Source organism: Macrotis lagotis, chromosome 1 (assembly GCF_037893015.1).
Source record: "Macrotis lagotis isolate mMagLag1 chromosome 1, bilby.v1.9.chrom.fasta, whole genome shotgun sequence".
Taxonomy (NCBI): domain Eukaryota; kingdom Metazoa; phylum Chordata; class Mammalia; order Peramelemorphia; family Peramelidae; genus Macrotis; species Macrotis lagotis.
In genome coordinates, this window is record NC_133658.1 from 56,272,050 (window position 1) to 56,290,600 (window position 18,551).

The window sequence follows — 18,551 nt, forward strand, 5'->3', positions numbered from 1 at the left end:
AGTTTAGAGAACCCACTGCAGATGTTCACATGGACTATTTGTGCTTGACCTGTGGTAGAGCATTCCAAGTTCGTATCAGTCTGATCAGTCACAGTCAGATACATTACATCTTGTCTCTAACATAATGATATCATTTTGGTCTTCTTTGATAAGGAAGGTCAAGAAGCAAAAATAATTGCTAAATTCAATGAATGATCTTATCTTAATCTTTATCATTCTTGACCTCTCATAAGCCTTTAATTCTATCAATCACTCCCTCCTCCTAAATACCATATCTTCTCCTCTGTCCCTTTTGCATCATCTTCATCCAGGTCCTGTCTACTTTATGGTGAGAGTCCCTCAAGGCTCTGTTATCTCTATGGCTTCTCCTTCTACACTACTTCACTTACCTATTTTATCAGATCTTATGGATTCATCTTTCATTTCTAGGTTTACGGTTCCCAAATCTAATTATCTAGTCCTAACTTTCTGCTGACCTCCAGTCTCACAACTCCAACAACCTATTGGGCATCTTAAAGTAGATGTCTCATAAGCATCTTAAATTCAACATGTCCAAAACCAAACTCATTATGTTCCCCTAACCCTCCTCTCTTCTTAATTTCCCTATTACATTGAGCATGTTTGGAGTAGACACACCCTACTACTCACTGATGAGCTTGAGACTCCCTCGGTTACCCTCAACCTGGTTAGCCCATCTGCCAATATGGTTTACTGAGGTGTGGCCACTGTGCATGCCATGGCTTCTTGGAGCCACAAATGAGAGTTGGGTGACTCAGGGGGACCTCAAAGATGGAAAGCAGCCCTGAAGAAGGCTCAGCAGTCCTCACACCACTCCTTGAACACACCCTATACACCAACATGACCACAAGGTCAGCTACCACTCAGATAACAAATTCTTCAAGTTGAAAAAGCTACAAGCCAAGACCAAAGTAGAAGGAGACTTTGTCTGCTTGCAGATGATTGTACACTCAGTGCAGCCTCTGAAACTGAGATGGAACAAAGTGTAGATCAGTTTTCTGCTGCTTGTGCTCATTTGGTCTAACAATTAACACCAAGAAAACTCAGGTGCTCCATCATCCAGTACCACACCATGCATATGTGAAACCATCAATTACAGCAAATGTAGAAGTTTTGAGTATTGTGGATAAGTTCACTTCCCTTGGCAATATCCTTTCCAAGGAGGTACACATTGGCAATGAGGTTGACACACTAATTGCCAGAGCTAACTCATTTTTTGGGAGACTCTGAAAGAAATTGTGGGAAAAAAGAGATATCTGACCAAAAAACTGAAGGTGTGCAGAGACATTTTGCTGACCTCATTGCTATATGACTGTGAGACCTGGATGGTCTACTAGCGCCATGTCAAGAAACTGAATCACTTCCATTTAATTGGGCTTCAGATGATTCTGAAGATCACCTGGCAGGAAAAGATACCAGACACTGAGGGCCTTTCTCGAACTAAACTGCCTAGAATTCCAACATTTCTCCAGACAGTGAAAGTACTATGGGATGGGTACATTGTTAGAATGCCAGATATACCTTTCCCCAAAAATACTATTTTATGGAAAACTCAAACAGGTAAGCTCTCACAAGGGGGTCAGAAGAAGCCATACTGTGACACCTTGAAGGTCTCATTGAATAACTTTAGAATTGATTGAACAGCATGGGAGACACTGACACAGGACCATCCAGCATGGCATGTTCTCATCAGAGAGGATACTATTCTCTATGAGGAAGGCAGAATTGAAGCAGCTCAAAGGAAACATGACATCCATAAGTTTAGAATACCCACTCCAGGTGTTCACATGGACTATTTATACCTAGCCTGTGGTAGATCATTCCTGACTCCTATTGGTCTGATCAATCATAGTAGGACATACTGTAATGTATTGCAAACATAGTGATGTCATTTTGGTCTTCTTCAATAATGAAGAACAAGAACCAACCAAACAACCATTACATTGAGCATACCACCAAGCTCTCAGTCATCCAGACTTTTTACAATTGAAGCATCATTCTTTACTCCCCCCCCCATCCTTTAAATGCCCTAGGAAACATTGTTTTTGTCTTTCTTTCTTTTTCTAGTACTTAGCTCAGTATCTGGCTCAAAACTGACAAGAGACACTTATTGAATCTGGGACACTAATACATTATTGGTAGAGCTGTGAACTCATCCAACCTTCTTGGAGAGCAATTTGGAATTATGCCCAAAGGGCAACAAAAATGTGCATACCCTTTGATCCAGCAATACCACTTCTGGGTCTAAACCCTGAATAGATTATGAAAAAGGATAAAAAACATCACTTGTACAAAAATATTCATAGCAGCCCTGTTTGTTTGCAAAGAATTAGAAATTAAGTGAATGTCCTTCAATAGGGGAATAGATAAACAAACTGTGGTATATGTATATCATGGGGCACTATTTTTCTATTAGAAACCAGGAGGGATGGGAATTCAGGGAAGCTTGGAAGGATTTGCATGAACTGATGCTGAGTGAGATGAGCAGAACCAGAAAAACATTGTATACCCCAACAGCAACATGGGGATGATGATAAACTTTGATGGACTTGCTCATTCCATCAGTGCAACAATCAGGGGCAATTTTGGGATGTCTGCAATGGAGAATGCCATCTGTATCCAGAGAAACAATTGTGGAGTTTGAACATAGACCAAAGATGATTACCTTCAATTTCAGGGAAATAAACTGTTATCTTATTATGTAATTTTGCTATTTCTTATACTTTATTTTTCTTCCTTGAGGATATGATCTCTCTCTCATCACATTCAACTTAGATCAATGTACACCATGTAAACAATGTAAAGACTAACAGACTACCTTCTATGGGGGTGGGGGGAGGGAAGTAAGAATAGGGGAAAAATTGTAAAACTCAAAATAAAGAAAATCTTTCTTAAAAAAAAAGAAATACTAAGGGGCGGTTAGGTGGTGTAATGGATAAAGCACTGGCCTTGGAGTCAGGAGTACCTGGGTTCAAATCTGGTCTCAGACACTTAATAATTACTTAGCTGTGTGGTCTTGGGCAAGCCACTTAACCCCATTGCCTTGCAAAAACAAAAAAGAAATGAATGAAAAAAAGAAATATTTATTGATTGATAATAATATTGATGATGATAGTCTTTTACATTTAGTATTTTAGGTTACAGTAATCATCTCATTTAATCCTAACAACAATACTAAGAAAAAAAGTAAACATTATTTTTCCCATTTACAGATTAGGAAAGTAAGACTCCAGCAGGAGAAGGAATTTCCCCAACACCAGTAAGTTGTTACCTCAAGATTTAAATATGAATCTCCTCACTCATATTCAGATACTCTTTAACTTGAAGTCAAATTGATAGGACCTTCAAGAAATGGAGAAACATACTTGAAAGCTATATGAACATAGCTTATTACTTGTGGATCTATTAATACTTTTCTAGAGAATCTATGCTTCACTTTCAGACCCAAAAAACTAAAAGGGAGTTTTACTTCAGTTTCTGATGCATCAGCAGCTGTGAATTCAATTAGAAAAGGCGGAAATCTCTGCTCTTTGTCCTAAATAATCCTCAATACCCAATGCAGAGAGTGAATTTGGCCTTTGGACAGCAGCCAAGATTGATTTGGCCTTAGAGGATCCTGGTACCCTGTCTAGTTAAATTTGGAAGTTATCTGACATGTAGATTCCATGACTAGTGTCTCTGAGATGCAGAAAACTTGCAAATGCCACACAAGTTGTGCATGCAACTCCCCAAGGCAGGAATGCTCATCAGTCAAAAGCAGCCCACCATGAGGGTCAGCACAAATAATTTCCCCCCTTACACAACTCTCTTGGGATAGTGGCAGAAGCCTTGTACCTCAAGATTGCCTTTTTTGCTTTATATATTGCACATTCATGAATAGCTCTATGTGTGAACAATTTTGTTTCTTGGTCTCACACACACCCAAGCAAAAGGAAAATTCTTTCAGAAATATTATACTTAAGTTTGACACCACTTATCCCTCCTGAAATGCCAACTATATAGATGCTTTCATCTTAGCAGTTTTTCCTTTATCATGTTTCTCTTTATATAGGGCTTGTTGTACTTTTGAGCTATATTTCCTCTGTATTGGTTATAATACATTCTTGTCACAGTATTCTGGAGGTAGTACTAATATTTCAGTCTCTACTGATGATATACTGTTTCTGGCTTTTCCTATTATTGAAATGAGTTTTATTTTCATTCATTCATTCTATGACTATTTAATATTTATGAAAATAATTACTAATCTTGCTTCTAGAAAAGATAGAGGAACAAGATATAATAAGAGATTACATTTTAGTATAGGGGTGATAATATATGTTGGGAGATAAATATTATGCAATAATAATCTTGGTTGAAGCCAAGAAGCTCTGAATTTGAATTCTGACTTGGGAATTAGTTAGCTGAGTGACCCTAAGAAAGCAATTTAACTTCTCTCAAACTCAGTTTCTTCAACTGTAAAAGAGATTCAGTAATAGCAGTTAATCCTACAAGAGTGTTTCAAGGAACAAATAAGATAATACATATATATATACATATGTATATATGTATATATATATGTATATGTATATATATATATGTATATATATCACTTGACAAGTAAATTCAAGAGTACAAAGTACAATGAAAAGAAAGTGAAGAAGGGATATCTTCCAGCTAGAGACTTAAAGGACAAATAAGATTCCAAACAAGTAGAATTTGGGGAAATTGAATTCCATAAATAAGCAAGAGTTAAGGTGTGGAGATTGGAAAGAACAGGCTGTAGTGAATGGACCATGAATAGTATAGTTTGGCTAGGCCAGAGGATGTGGGAGAGAGAGGATAGTAGTTGGAGCTCATTCTTTATGATTGGAGGAAGGATGGTGGAATGGAAAAAATAATAGAGTCTTATTTTGGCTTTGCCATTTGTTGCACTCTGTGTAATACCAAACAAGTTGATTTATATATATTTCTTGACTCCTAAAATAAAAGGTTAAACTAAATAATCTTTCTCACTCTAAAATTTCCAATTGAAGTTCAATTAAAGTCAACCCTAAAAGGGATCTTCTGGAATACAAAGTTGAAGTTGTAATATTCTGTAGTTTTATGATTTTATATAATCAGAGTGTTAACCAAAAAGTTATTTAAAGAAGAATTAAAAAGATAAGAGAAGAGATGAGAATATATACCTTTCTCTCTTTTGAGGTGTTATGATTATGGATATACAACATTGCATATAAAATCAGATTTAGTGACTTGTTCAGTCTGGGAAATGAAGATCCTCAGGGTTTCTGGCCAGAACAGAAACAGTTGCTATTTATGCTCATTTTGAGCTACCTCATCTTTTGCCTCAATTCTAACTAGCTTTAGTAACTGGACATCATTTTAGACAAACTAACACCTAGGAAAGAACTTAGCTTAAAAATGCCAATGTTTTCCACTGTATCTGAGGCCATCACCAGTCATCTTGGCCTATGTCTTGCCATTGGCACTGATGACTTTGTGGAAGAGAGTGATACTGGTGACTTTCCACAACTCTGCCTCACTTCAATCCAATCCACTCAAAAGTCAATATATTATCTTTCTGATGGCATTGATCCTCTTCAAGAATAAAGGACTATACTTTGGTCCAATGGAGGACCAAAATACATACTCAGAAGGTGACAAAGTTGAAGCTTCTGTATCAAAAATCTCCAAGGAAATAGAACATGGGCTCAGGCTATGGATAAACTCAAAAAAAGACTTTGAAAAGCAAGTAAGGGTAGTAGAGGAAAAATTGGAAGGAGAAATGAGCGTGATGCAGATAAATCATGAAAACCAAGTCAACAGCTTGGTAAAAGAAATACAAAAAAAAATACTGGAGAAAATAAGTTAAAAACCAGTTTAGGCCAAATGGAAAAAGCAACACAAAAGGTAAATGGAGTGCCTTAAAAGGCAGAACTGACCAATTGGAAAAGGAGATTAAAATGCTCTCTGAAAAGAGTAACTCCTTCAAATGCAGAATGGAACTAAAGGAAGCTAATGACTTTGTAAGAAATCAGGAAGAAATAAACTATACCCTCCCCAAAAAATTAGAAGAGAAACAACTGACCTTGGAAACAGATCCAGGAGAAATAATTTAAAAATTATTGGGATAACTGAAAATCATGATCAGGAAAAGAACCTAGACTTCATTTTTCAAGAAATAATACAGAAAAATTGCCCTAAGATCCTAGAAGCAGAGGGTAAAATCAAAATTGATGGAATTCATTGATCACCTCCTGAAAGAGATCCCAAAATAAAAACTTTCAGGAATATTATAGCTAAACTTCTAAGTCAAAGAGAAAATATTAAAAGCTGCCAGAAACAAACAATTCAACTACCGTGGCTCTATATTCAGGATTACACAGGATCTAGAAGCGTCTATATTAAGGGCTCATAGGACTTGGAATATGATCTTCCAGAAGGCAAAAGATCTTGGTTTACAATCAAGAATCAACTACCCAGCAAAACTGAACATCTTATTTCAGGCAAAAAGATGAACTTGCAATGAAAAAGGGGACTTTCAAACTTTCCTATTGAAACAACCAGAGGTAAACAGAGTTTGATCTCCAAGTTCAGGAGTCAAGTGAACCATAGAGGGGGTGGATGAGAAGGACTGATTATGAGGAAAATAATGATACTGAACTGTTTGTATTCCTGCATGGGAAGCAGATATTGCTAACTCCTATGTACTTTCTCATTTATAAGACCAGTTAGAAGGAACAAATATAGACAAGGCACAGGAAGGAGCTGAATATAATGCTATAATATATTTAAAAAGATGGAATCAATGGGTGATAAAGGAAAGTACTGAGAGGAAGAGAAAGGAGAAGAGGGGGCTAAGATATTTCACATAAGAGTTAAGAAAAAGCTTTTACAATTGAGAGGAATGGGGGAAGGTGGGGGGGGAATGAGTGAGCCTTCATTCTCATCAGAAATGACTCAGAGAAAAAATAACATATACACTTAATAGGGTAAAGAAATCTATTTTACCCTAGAGAAAAATGAGAGGAAAGGGATGGGATAAGGAGGAATGGGGGGGAGGGAAGGGGGGAATAGGTGATAGGAGAGGGAAAATCATGGGAGAAGTTACTCAGATACACACTTCTGAATAAGGACAGGATGAAAGGAGAGAGAGAATGGAATAAATGAGAGTGGGAAGGAATAGAGTGGAGGGAAATACAGCAAGAGATAGCAACTGTAGGAAAAAACATTGAAGCAACTCTGATGGACTTAGGCATCTCATCCCAGAGACAGAGCCATTGGAATCTGAACACAGACTGAAGTACACATTTTTTTCTCTCTCACAATTCTTGAGGTTTCTCATCTTTCTAGGGGAGCAGAGGGGGTTTGTGTTTACTCTTACAACAAGATTATTGTAATAATATAAATAAATAAGTCCCCCCCCAAAAAAAGGAAAAAAGAATGAAGGACTAGAAACAAAATGTCAAAAATATCATGGGAATTAATTTAAAAAATTCAAAGGAAGGTGACCTGGTCATAAAATATCTAAAACTATATTATAAAGTAGCAGTCATCAAAACTGTCTGGGACTGACTTAGAAATTGAGTAATGGATCAGTGGAATAGATTAGGTGCAAAACTTTTACCAGATAGTTCACTGCTATGAGGAGGAGGGAGGGAAGGGAGGATTGTAGAAAAATGCAGGCCTCATAAATCTGCAAATGAATGAATACTGAAAACTACCTTTGCATGTAATGGGAATAAATAAAATAATGAAGGATTTCAAAACATAGATTGGGTACAAAAGAAATAGCAAATGGCTATAGTAACCTACAGTTTGATAAACCCAAAGAAACTTCTGGGTTAAGAACTCTCTATTGGACAAAAACTAATGTGAAAACTGGATAATAGTATTAGAATATAGGCATAGATCAACATTTTACACTCTATACCAAAATAAGATTGAAAAGAGTCCAGGATTTGGGCATAAAGGGTTATAGCATATCTTAAGTCAATTAGGAGGCCAAGGAATAGTTTATCTGTCAGATATGTGGAGATGGGAAGAGTTTCAAAATAAACAAGAGATAGAGAACAATATAAATAGCAAAATGGATAATTTTGATTACTTTAAATTAAGAGAATTTTGCTCAAATCAAACCAATACAACCAAGATTAGAAGGAATAAAGAAAATTGGGAAAAAATTTTCACAGCTAGTGTTTCTGATAAAGAATTGATTCCTAAATAGAGAATTGAGTCAAATTTATAAGAATATAAGTAATTTTAAAATTGATAAATGGTCAAAGTATTTGAACAGGCAGTTTTCAGATGAAGAAATTAAAGCTATTTATAGCTATATGAAAAAATATTCTAAATCATCATTGATTAGAAAAATACAACTTAAAACAACGTTGAGGTATTACTTCACACCTCTCAGATTGGCTAAAATTATGAAAAAGGAAAGCAATCAATGTTGGAGAGGAAGTGGGAAACCTAGGTCATTAATGCACTGCTGGAGGAGTTGTGAACTGATCCAACCATTCTGGAATACAGTTTGGAATTGTATATCCAAAGGACAATAAAACTAGCCATCCCTTTGATGTAGCAATGCTATTACTAGATCTGTATCCCACAAAAAATCATTTAAAAAGGGAAAAGACTCACATGTTCAAAAATATTTATAGCAACTCTTTTTGTGGTAGTAAAGAACTGGAAATTGAGGAGATGCCCATCAATTGGTAAATGATTGCATAAATGATGATATATGAATGTGATTGAGTACTATTATTCTATAAAAAAAAATCATGAGTAATTGGATCTCGGAAAAGCCTGCAAAGACTTGAATGAGTTGATGCTGAGTGAAATGAGCAGAACCAGAACATTGTACACATTAATAGCAACATTATGAGATAATCTACTATGATGGATTCATCTTCTCTCAGCAGGTCAGTGATCAAGGACAGTCCTACAAGACTTGTGATGAAAAAATGCCATCCATATCCAGAGAAAAAACTATGGAGTCCGAATATGGAAAAATATTACTATGTTCACTTTTTAAAACTCATTATATGTTCTTTTCTTCCTTTCTCATTTTTTCCTTTAGTTCTAATTATTCTTTTACAACATGAATAATATGGAACTATCTTAAATATGATTGTATATATTCAACCTATATCATATTATTAGTTGCCACAGGGAAGGAGTAGGGAAGGGAAGCTGGTGGAAAAATGCAGAACTCAAAAGCTTACAAAAACATTAATGATAAAAATAATTTTTGCATATAATTGGAATATATATATATATATATATTATACATGTATATTAGTTTTTACAAGGCAATGGGGTTAAGTGGCTTGCCCAAGGTCACACAGCTAGGTTATTATTAAGTGTCTGAGGCTGGATTTGAACTCAGGTACTCCTGACTCCAGGGCCAGTGCTCTATCCACTGCACCACCTAGCTGCCCCGAAAATATTTTTTTTAGGTTTTTGTAAGGCAAATGGGGTTAAGTGGCTTGCCCAAGGTCACACAGCTAGGTAATTATTAAGTGTCTGAGGCTGGATTTGAACTCAGGTACTCCTGACTCCAGGGCCGGTGATCTATCCACTGCACCACCTAGCTGCCCCTGAAAATATTTTTTTAAAAGAAACAAAGATACATGCTAAAATCGTTGAACTGTAATTAGGAAAAAAGTTAAATACTTTCAGAATAGTTTAAAAAAGGAATAAAGGACTAACAGCATTCTGTGATATGTTAGCTAAATTTGCTAACCTGCTTTTTTCTTTTTCTATTCTTTGGTACTAGGAATGAGAAATATATAAAGAGACAAAAGTGATAAAAACAAAATATATTAATAAAATCATGAATAATAATAATTAACTTCAATTTTCTAAAAAATGCAGTTATAGCACAACAGTTTTAAGATAAACAATTATTAAGTCTTTTAAATTATTCATTCTACCCATTTTCCAGGAAGAACAGGAAGGGTTGATTCATGCACAGAAATATTAGTATGCCGTCATCTGCATCCTCTTCTTTAGTTCAAGTGTGTCTGAATAAAGTTGGAGGAAATCCCAAAATCACACCTTCTGGGGTACATTGCAATCTTCTATTATCTAATCCAAATTAGATCCTAATCATCAAAAAACAATTCTCAGACCTCTCCCAAATTGACTTTCTATTCTATTCTCCATATGGACTAGTCTACCTATCCTTTTCTCTCTTCAAGCTTCCTATACCATCAGTTCCCCCACTCAAAGAGTGGGGAAACTTTACTGAGAAAATCCAGAGGTTTCAGAGAAAATTAGGAACACATGAATGAACTTTTGAAGACTAAAATGAATAGAACTGAGAGAACAGTCTATATAGTAATAGCTAATTGTAAAAACAACCAACTTTGAAATATGTAAACCTCTGATCATGATTTGAATGATGAAGCACTAACTCCTGAGGGAGAGGTAAGAATTATAAGGCCCAGAATGAGACATACACTTTTGGACATGGCCAATGTGAGAATTTGTTTTACTTGACTATGCATATTTTGTATAAAACCTTGTATAAGGTTTGTTTTTTTTCCCTTTATTTTTTAATGGAGAAGAGGTAGCAAAAAATGCTTTTTAATTTACAAAGTTTTGCTTTTTTTAAGCAATCATTCATTACCAAGATAAGGTTGAAATGATTGCAAGATTTAAATATAAAAATTATGTTGTAAGTCAAGAAGGAGTTTACCTGTCAGATCTATGGAATAGGGAGCAGTTTATGACCAAAGGAGAGATATAGAACATTATAAAAAAAACTGGGTAATTCTGATTACATTAATTTAAAAAGTTTTTGCACAAATAAAACCACTGCAACCAAGATTAAAAGTAATGCAGTAAGTTTGGAAACAATTTTTACAGCTAGTGTTTCTCACAAAGGACTGATTTCTAAAATATATAGAGAACTCAGTCAAATGTATTAAAAAACAAGTCATTCTTCAATTGATAAGTAGTCAAAGGATATAGAAAGGCAATTCTCAGGTGAAAAAATCAAAGCTATCTATAGTTATATGAAAAATTGTTCTAAATCATTATTGATTAGAGGAATGCAAAAGTACCTCTCATCTCTCACATTGGCCAATATGACTAAAAAGGTAAATGATCAGTGAAAGAGGATGTGGGAAAACTGGGATACTAATGCATTATTAGTGGAGTTGTGAAGTGATTAAGCATTTTTGGAGAGAAATTTGGAATTATGCCAAAGGGCAATAAAAATGTGTAAAATCCAAAAATACTTCTGCTGGGTCTGGATCCTGAAGAGATCATGAAAAAGATAAAAATTTCATATGTACAAAAATATTCATAACATTACTTTTTGTAGTGGCAAAGACTTCAAAATAGAGGGGATGTCCATCAGTTGGGGAATGGCTCAACAAATTGTGATATATGAATGTGATGTAACACTATTGTTCTATGAGAAATCATGAGGGATGGGATTTCAGTCTCAGAAAAGACTAGAAAGATTTGCATGAATTGATGCTGAGTGAAATAAGCAGAACTAGAAGATCATTATACACACTGATAACATGGGATAATGATCAACCATGATGAACTTGTTCATTTGAGCACTACAAAAATCAATGAAAATTCAAAAGACTTGTTATGGAAAATACTGTCTATAGCCAGAGAAGGAACTGTCTAGTTTAAATGAAGACAAAAGCTTATTATCTTCAATTTTTAAAAGTTATCTCATGTATTGTCATTTTTTTCTCTCTAATATTTTCTTTCTTCCTTTTGGATCTGACACTTCTCTCACAATGTGATCAATATAGACCTAATGCTTAGCATGGTTATAAATATAGAGTCTATTTCAAATTACTTTCTGTCAGGGGGAGGGGAAGGGAAGGGAGGGAGAAAGAAAAATGTAGAACTTGAAACCTTGCAAAAAAATTATTGGTTAAATAAAAAAAGAAAATGGCAAAGTAGTTACAGAGAGACCTACCAAATACTTTAATATGGTAAATCAATATTGTATTTAAAAAATCATTTATGATGATTTCTCTGTTAGGATGAGGATTTAGAAAGAGTTTTAAAAAGCTCCTATTTCCCACTACTCACATAAAGACCATCTTGGTTCAGGCACTGATCAATTTTCACCCAAACTATTAGAGTAGATTCTCAAAAGCTTTACAATACAGCCTCCATTTGGCTAATTATTCTCTATACCTCAAAGTCATTTTACATTTTCCCACATTCTTCCCTTCTTAATTCCAGTCTCTGATGAAGAGGTCTTTTTTGATAAGACCAACCCATCTACATGTTTCCTTGTTTCCCAGAGTACTGTCATCTACTAATTAGCCTCACAATTATCTTCACTATCCCCTCCCCCCCCTTTAGATGGCTTAGTGGATAGAACATTGAGCTGGGAACCATCTTTATAAGTCAGTTGTGAACCATCTTCCCGAGTTTAAATCCGACCTTAGACACTTATTACCTGTGTGACCCTGAGCAAATCACTTAACCTTGTCTGCCTCAATTTTCTCATCTGATAAAATGAGTTGGAGAAGGAAATGACAAACCACTCCAGTATTTTTGCCTAGAAGACCGGAAATGGAAATTTTATGTCTCTCTAAATGCTTGTATGAATAAAACAGAGAAAGAGATTAATGAGTTAGTATGCAACTAAAAACATTAGAAAAAGAACAAATCAAAGATCTCCAGTTAAATACCAAATTAGAAATTCTGAAAATCAAGGGAGAGATTAATAAAATTGAAAGCAAGAAGTTCATTGATCTAATAAGTAAAACTAAAAGTTGGTTTTATGAAAAAATATCAAAATAGATAAACCTTTGGTTAGTCTGATTAGGAAAAAAGAAAGAAGAAAACCAAATTATCAGTATCAAAAATGAAAAAGTTGAACTCACTACCAATGAGGAGAAAATTAAAGAGATAATTTGGAGGTATTTTGCCAAATTTATGCCGATAAATTTGATAACCTGAGTGAAATGGATGAATATTTTTAAAAAGTGCAAACTGCCCAGAATAACAGAAGAGTAAATAAAATACTTAAATAACCTCATTTCAGAAAAACAAATTGAAGAAGCCATCAATAAAGTCTCTAAGAAAAAATCTTGAAGTCCAGATGGATTTACAAGTTAATTCTACCAAACATTTAATGAACAATTAAACTGTTTAAATTAAAATTTTAAATATTTTTAAAAATAGGAGAAGGAGTTCTGCTAAATTTCATTTAGGACACCAATATGTTGCTGATACTTAAACCAGGAAAAAGCAAACCAGACAAAGAAAATTATATCCTAATCTCCATAATGAACAATGATACAAAAATCTTAAATAAAATCTTTATGAAGAGATTACAGCAGGTTATTGCTAGGATAATACTTATGATTATATAGGATTTTAAACCAGGTAGGCAAGGATGGTTCAATATTAGGAAAATAGTACATCTAATTGAACATAACAATAATAAAACTAACAGAAAGCATATGATTATCTCAATACATGCTGAAAAAGATTTTGACAAAATACAGTATCCATTCTTATTATTTTGAGAGTCTAGGAATAAATGGAATTTTCCTTAAAATATAAGTATCTATCTAAATCCATCAACAAATATTATATGTAATGGGGATAAACTAGGAGCATTTTCAGTGAAATGAGGGATTAAACAAGGATGCCTATTATCACCATTACTATTCAATATGGTATTAGAAAGTTGGCGAGGATTGGGATATTAATGCATTGCTGGTAGAGTTGTGAACTTATCCAACCATTCTGGAGAGGAATATAGAGCTATGCCCAAAGAGCAATAAAACTGATCATACTCTTTGACCAACAATAACAATACTAGTCCTGTTACCAGAAGAAATCATAAAAAATGGAAAAAGTCCCACATGTTCCAAAATATTCATAGCAGCACTTTTTGTAGTAGCAAAGAATTGGAAACTGAGAGTATACTCCTCAATTGAGGAATGACTGAACCAGTCTTGATATAAATTGTTATGAAGTGCTACTGTTCTATAAGAAACCATTAATGATCAAATTTTAGAGAAACACGAGAAGAATTACAGGAACTGATGCTAAGCAAAAGGAGTAGTACCAAGAGAACAATATATATATATATATATATATATATATATATATATATATATATATATATATATACACAATTTTGTGAGTTGATATGGACAATGTTATCTCCATCCAGAGGAAGAAAAGCAATACAAAAGCCAAAAACCCCTACAGAATCTGAATGAACACTCCATTCACTTTTTAAAAATTTCTCTTTTCTTCCTATCTCATGATTTTCTTTCTTTTCCTTTAGTCCTAATTCCTCATAGGGAAAATGACTAATCTGTAAACATGTTAAAGACAAATGTATATGCACATTATTCACCAGACTATTCACCACTGTGGGGGGAGAAGGTGGAAAGAAATTATGTAACTTAAAAATATGCATATTCATGTGGATGAATGTTGAAAAATTTTAACATGTAATTGCAAAAATAAAATAAAATATCAATTGGAAAAAAGAAAACCCCAAATGGTCTCATGGAGAATCAGACATGACAGAAAGGACAACACTTGTCTTGAGTTCTCCCTATTCCCTGGTTCCTTCTCTGTTGTCTACCAATAAATCTAAGATTTCTCAATCCTGAAAAAAAAGCAACATTCACTAGACCCTCAAGCTGTAGTTCTGCTTCCTTATTCCCTTTCACAGTCAAAAATCTACAAAGATAAGTAAATAAATGAGATAATGTATGAATAAATGAATAAGTAAATAAACAAATGAGCAAATAAATAAATAATTAAATACATTGTCTGCCCTCAAGGTCTCTACTCCTCCTTTCTCTCACATAACAAAGAATTCTCACTTCAACTGAAACTATTCTCTCTAAAGTTACAAGAGATAGGGCATCAGCTTCCACTCATAACTGACAAATTTAATGGCCTTTTCTCAATGCTGACCTTTCTTGATCTCTCTGTACCTTTTGACATTGATAACACTTTCCTCAGATCCATGAACCAGTCACAAACATTTATTAAGCTGGTTACTGTGCTGTGTTGAGTCTTGAAAAAAGAATTTACAAGGAGATTACAATCTAATAGAAGAGATATGCAAATAAATATCAAAAGGAAGCTATATAGAGAATAAATAGGAAATAACAGTGGAAAGGCTCTAACATTAAGAGGAATTAGAAAAGGCTTCCAGGAAAAGATGCAATTTTAGTTGGGATATAAAGGAAGTCAAGGAGATCAGTAGGTGGGAGCAGAGGTGGGAGGGCATTACAGGAATGGAGTCAAACCTGAGAAAATGCCCAGAGCCAAGAGAGAAAGTTTTTTTGACTTGGGATATTCAGGAGACCAGTATCATTAGACCCATGTTGGGGAATAAGGAGTAAGAAGACTAGAATGGTAAAAGAGGGTTATGTTCAGAAGGGTTTTGAATGTCAAATAGAGTATTTTGTATTTTAATCTGGAGGTAATGAAGAGCCACTAGCGTTTATTGAATAAGGATATTTGGGGTTTTTTTTGGAGGGGGTGGTACCACTTTTTCTGGTTTTCCTCTCACCTATGTCACCATTCCTTAGTCTCTCCTGCTGGATAATTGCATTATCCCTTCAAATACAGAAGTACACCCCCCAAAAAACTCTTTCCCAAATTCTCTTCTCTTTTTTTTTCAACAAATATCCCTCCCACATTGCAACTTTTCCCATTGTGGTTTCAATATATTGTGAGTTGGCATAATAAAATTAAATGGAAATTTTGTGGAAGCCACAGACAGCATGTGAAAACCAGCAGATGACCATAGAAAAAGCTTGGAAACCCAGAAATACACGAAATATGTGTTTAGTATTGCATAATATCAATATTTTATTTTTAATACTCTAATAATTCAGATTTCTCCAGTATGAAGGGCAAAAAAGATTTTAAACAAATTTTCCAAATCATGGGGGTAATGTACCCTTAACACCCATGATACTGAAGGGAGACCTGTATACTTTCTTAGATAGTGACTTCATCAACTCAAGGGGATTTAATTTTCAACTCTAGAGAAATGTAATATCATAGCTATAAATCCAGTTCCAGACTCTCTCCTGAATAGTTTTCCTAAGGAGCTTACATCTCATTGTGGGGGATCATCATGTATGAGCTAAGTAAATCCAAAATATGAAACACCTATACAGAGAATGATTTGGAATTGTAATGCAGAAGAGGTAAGAAAAGGTCTTTAGGAGGAGCTAGTGCTTGATCTGACATGTGGGGGTTCTAAGAGTAGGGAGAACATTTCAAGCATTGGAGAACAGAAATAGACCATTTTGTAAATCATTGTGTATGGCAGAGTATTGGGAAGATAGGGGAAGGTCAATGTATTAGGGGAATACCAACAGGTTGTAGCATGGAGCCTTATACATGCTCAGATCACTATTTGTATTTCCTCACAAAGTTTTAATATTTATATATTAGATTAAGATTAAACATGCAAACTATTCAGTGACTTGAATTTTGAAGATCTCCTCTAAATAACTGATTGGGTAGACCATGTTTTATTCTCCTCAAGTCTTCTTATCACATCCTCTTTTTCCCCCATCTTTTTTTATAGAGAGAAATTATTCCTTTTTTTTATGCCACCCAGACTCTGGTCATTTGTTTCCCTAACTACTCCTTAAACTTAGCAACCTTGAGAAAAAAATCCTCTCTATTACTAAATGATATAGTAATCCTATGCCTCACAGTAGAGCAATTTCCATTTGTTCCCCAGGGCAAAAATTTGAATTTCCGTTTGCCCAGTAGCATGAATTATGGCTTTGTATTCCAGTCAATCTGCTGGGCCATGTGGAATCTTCCCAGATGTTTAGAAGGTCCTATAAGGAGGAGATCAGGAGAGGTTTGTTCCCTTGAATTACCCAAAGATATGTAGGGGCTAGGGAATATATGGGAAAGAATACACATAGCAGCTAAATAAATGAGGGTATTTGCTAGGGAAAATGCTTCTCTTACATCCAATTACTTCTCAATTAGGAGACCACCCAACATCTTAATTATCCTTAACATTGCTGAACACTGGTCTTGAACTCTCTCCTGTGATATGACTCTCTAGTAAAAGAAGCAACAATTAGGCTTATGTTGAAATCCCAAATCCCTAATTACTATTGTGAGTACTTACCACAAGGACCCAGGCATATCCCTCAATTATTCCCAGGTTCACAACTTCTGTCTCAGCATTGTATTCTCCTAGACTAATCTTTTCCCCCCCAAACTGCAAAGGTTTACCAGAAAGGAACTTACTCTCCCCAAATCAGTTAATGGTTCCCTTCCCCAAACCAATGACCTTTGGTAACCTTCACAGAATCCTCTGTTCAGAAATGTGTAACTGTTGGTTCCATGGGTTTAGAGAATTTTTAACTGAACTTGAATGCTTAGTAAGGGATCTTTTAGTTCAGCCCCCTAATTTTATGAAGGAAGAGGGCCTTTCTAAACCCAGAAACTTTTAGTAGGTTGTCTAGTTATATAATTAGGTAATAATAGTTACAATAGTTACCTCTATCCTTGGATTCCAGATCCATTGTTCAATTCATTACATCCAGTCTTCCAGTAATGATGGGACAAGACAGCATGAAAAACTTAACCAAAATTCCTCAAAAAAAAATCCAAACTATGATTTCACCAACATAGGGAACTCTGGACAAAGAAAGGCCCTTCACTAGTGCAGATGGAAACTCATCAGTAATTCCTACTCTTAGAGAGTAGTGTAGGCAAGTAAAAACTGGCTAAGTAGCTTGTTAGAGGCAGGATTTGAACCCAATTCTTAACTTCTAGGCTCTACCCATCAACATATCATAAAAAGGCTCCAATCAGAAGTTCTGCAGCTTCTCAAAGAGGAGAAAGTACAGCTACACCCACTTCTGTTTTTTATTAAATTTTTATTTATTTTCTTTTTAAATTCATGGAATAAAACAAGTATTTCCATTACATAACATAATAATAATAATAATAATATAGTATTATTCAATATACTTGTTTCAAGAGATAAATTATTCCTTTTTTATGCCACACAGACTCTGGTTATTTGCTTCCCCAACTACTCCTTATGTTTGGCAACCTTGAAAAAAAATCCTATGTCTATTACTAAATGATGTAGTAACCCTGTGCCTCACAGTAGAGCAATTTCCATTTGTTCCCCAGGGCAAAAAATTTCTGATTTTGAAATATTGTCTACTATTTACTATTCTCTCTTTCTAGGAATGTTCAGTGATAATTCATATTTATAAGATGGCAGCCAGGTGGCAGATAGAATAATGGACCTAGAATCAGGAAGATGTCTGTTTAACATATCTTTAGACGCTTACTAGTTTTGTGATCCCCAGGCAAATCACTTAACCACTCTCTGCCTCAGTTTCTCAATCTGTAAAATAGAGATAATAATAGCACCTACCTCCCAGAGTTGTGAGGGTTAAGAAGCACTTTGTCAAACTTATAATGTGCTTTCTCCTAATGAACTTTTATTTTCCAGAACTCCTTTGACCCTCAGAACAACTGTGTGAAGAACCAACTATTTGTGTGACTAATGGACA